This window comes from Lygodium microphyllum, chromosome 22 (assembly GCF_053477565.2).
Source record: "Lygodium microphyllum isolate KBCC chromosome 22, Lygodium_microphyllum_v1.1.10, whole genome shotgun sequence".
Classification (NCBI taxonomy): Eukaryota; Viridiplantae; Streptophyta; class Polypodiopsida; order Schizaeales; family Lygodiaceae; genus Lygodium; species Lygodium microphyllum.
The window spans coordinates 102465086-102468776 of record NC_141156.1 but is presented as its reverse complement, the minus strand read 5'-3'; positions in this window follow the sequence as shown (position 1 = coordinate 102468776).

The following is a 3691-nucleotide window of genomic DNA, read 5'->3' as shown; positions in this document are numbered from 1 at the left end:
CCCGCCCCGCACACGCACGCGGGACGGGGGTACGCCTTTCTCTTATGGCCCTCCCGCCCCTTCTTCCCATGGATACCTAACCCATGGGCACCCCCACACCCTTTCCCCCACCCCCTTCTTGACCACCCCCCTATAGGCACCCCACCCCCCGGGCACCCCCCCACACCCTTCCCTATCCCCCCACCCTCCCAACCTTCTCTCTCCCCGACCCCTTCCCCCCCAACTACCTCCCTCCCTCTCTCCATCCCCTCTCCCTGCGTGCCCTCTCCACCTCCTTCACCTCCATCTCCTTCTTCTTCACCCTCCCCTCCTCCTCTTCTTCTTCCCCTCCTCCTCCTCTCCTTCCCCTCCTTCCCCTCCCTCTTCTCCTCGTCTGCCGGCGCCGCCCTGTGCCACCTCCCTCTGCCTCCCCGTGATGCCAGTGCCATGTGCCTACCATCACACCGCTCTATGGCCTAGACGCCCCCTCCTCGCTGACGTGCTGCCCTAGACGCCGCTGACAGTTGTGCCACCTCCCTCTGCCTCCTCGTGGCGCCCTGCCCTATGGCCGCCATCCGCTGCCATGTGCCCGTCGTCGAGTAACGCTGCTGACGTGGCACTGTGCCCACCGTCGACTGCCGCCGCTGTCGCGGTTCCTCCCCGCCGTGACTCCCGTGTTAGGCACCCTGCCTGCGTCTGCCCTCTTCACGCCAACGACCCTGCTGCCCCACGCCGTCGGTCGCCTGGATGCTGCCACCTCATGTACCACGCCACCCTGTCCGCTCGCTATCGGATCCTCCCACTGCACACCACGTGCCCACCCAACCACCATACCAACCCCCCCACACAAGCCCCCCTTCCCCCCACAAACACACAACCCCATTCCCCCCACCTAAGTCCCCTTTCCCCCCCACAGGCACACACTCCACCACCACACCCCCCCACCCCTTCCCAAGCACTGTTCACACCCACAGAACCGCAAAAACCAGCCTTCTTAAGCCCTTGTTCCCCCCCGCAGATCCGCAGAACCCCCCATAAACCTACCACACCCGTCCCACCCGCAGAATTTTCCACATAAGCCCCTGTTCCCCCTCGAGACGTAGACACTCGCGGAACCCACCGGACAAAACCTCCCAATACCATTCTCCGTCCTTTGACACACACGCGTGTGGCTATTCGTGATTGTGTATGTTCGTGTGCGGGAGACCACTAGTGGATGTTCATGCGCGGGGACGCGCGTTAGCTGGTCCGTGAGGTGGTGTGCAACTGGCTGTTCACACGCAGCTGACACGCTGTCTATTCCTGGGTATATTCCCGAATTTTTAATTCCAATACCCGAAAACCTTCAAAATACATTGAAATTTTAAAAAAAATCATTTAAAAACACTTAAAATTCACAAAATTTTACAAAAAAATCTTCAAAATTTCTCAATATTTCTGCAGCAAATTGCCATATTTTTCTAACCTGCAAATTTCAGTTTTTTTAAAAAAATCAAACCATTTTAAAATTCAAAATTCTTTAAAAAATACCCAAAAATGAGAAACAATTCATTAAAAATGGTAAAAATTTCCAATTTAATTGCCAAAAATTTCCTGAAAATTCCATTAACATTTTTACTTATTTTTGGATTATTTTCTAAGCTATAAAACTACTTCATTAAATGCTAAATTCATTAAAAATCCTCTTTCATTTCAAACACACTGAAAATTCTAGAAAAAAATCCAGATACCTTGGTTCTTTTTGGATTGCTGACCTCCATTTTGGATTGAGAAGAGCGCATTCATTGCATTCGCATACACACTCCTTCCAGGTATTTATTTTATGTGCTTTATTTATTTTTATTTTTCCCTAATCACAAATTAATTGTTAAAATGAATTATTTATTCACCCACATTTTCCACGTGCATTCGCGCTAAACACACAATTTCATAATAATAAAAATCAACCAGCCGTTCACCTTGCATGCACTACGTACGCTTAAGAGGCACTTTAATTTGTCATAAAAATGAACCAACCGTCACAAGAGCACGTACTGGCAAAAAAGCGCTCCACATCACTTTAATTTTTAATAAATGAACTTGCATTTAGAGACCTAGTCTGGGTATCGAAGTCCGGGATTCGGATTAAAGCACCGCTTTAACCTAATAATTGGTAATTAAAATTTTAAGAAGGAACCACTGTTTTCTTGATAAGGTTTATCACTTAATAAAAATTCACCAATTTCTTAATAATTTATTAAAATGAACCTTTCATTAAATTAATTTTCCCTCACTGCACTTATTTCCCCTTTTTAATGAACTCGTTTTGTGGGATGGGTATGCGAATTCTTCGGAGTTGTCTCCATGGTCAAAACTGATTATCAAAGTTGTGGTCTTGATATGTGTGGGTTGTTGTTATGTTTTGGTTCAGTACCTTTGATACAGTTAAGGATACATTGTATAGTTTTTTTTCTTTATTGCCTGATATGGGAATTTGGGTGTTTGCATATTGCATAGTATGAAGCTTTCGGTCGCATATGTCTACAGGTCATGTTGAATTTTTTCTAGGTTGTGGTTTACTTGGGGATAGTTGGTCGAGTCACGTTTTACTATATTGGTTGATATCTTATCCTTGGTTTTTGTATGTTGCTTTGCAGGCATTCTCCTTGTTTGTTTGTGTTTGTGGTGTGTGTGTAACCATCTGAATGGCGCCTCACGCTCCTCCCTCTATCCAGTATGTCCCACTAGTCAGTATAGGGATTACTCTTCCCTACTCACTTTTGAGTCTCTCACGAAGGCGGGACTCACCACTTTCGTGGCTGCCTCCTTTCCATTGCTTCCAGAGAATCCATCAATGTGTGACGAGTTTCTGGCCTCCTACAGCAAGAAGTCGGGACTGGTCCAGGGTACTTCCATGACTTTGACACATCGAGGCCTCGGGAAGGCTCTGTCTCTTCCCTCCAAAGGTGAACCCTTTGTTACAACTCGCCAGCTTTTCTCTAACGAAGAGATTTTGAAACTATTACAAAAACAGACTAGGAAAATTCTGGATGTTAAGAAGGTGATCAACTCTTCAGGAGTTTCCTTTTCCATGTGTTGAGGTAAAGGCGCCTCCGCCGTGCCGCCCCATGTATTACTACACTGACAGTACCCGCCACTGCACACTGCAGGTGGCGGGCGCCCATCACGTCACTTTATTCTTTACATTCATTTTTAGTGACTAGTAAATAAAGGAAGGCCCGGTCACACATTGTGACTGTTGGAGTTCCCATTTCTTGTCTCTCTCTTTCTTGCTCTTACTCTCCTGCCATAGCTCGCGTGCAAGCTTCGATCCTTCTCACCTTTCAACTAGTATCAGAGCTTGGCTTCCTCTTGCTCGAGCTCGACTCGGTGCTTCTCTACCTTCGCATCAACTCCCTTCACGCATTGGATCTCCATCTCGGCAGCCATATCCAATCTCCCCGAGCTCCCGTCACTCCCCGGCTTCCCGAGCACCTTCCCGGCCTATTGAGGCACCTTCAAGGCATTGGTACTGAGGTATTTGATCATTCTTTTAGGGTTTTATTTCAGTCTACAGGTTGCAAACAGCAAGGGCAGCCATGGCTTCAAACCCTTGAAGCTTATTCCCCTCATATTGTGCCTTACACCTATCAAGGCTCAAAGAGGCTTGTCATAGGCCTTTGATAGGACCTTCTTGAGCCCCCCATTACCCCCTTTCAGCCCACGTGGAGCA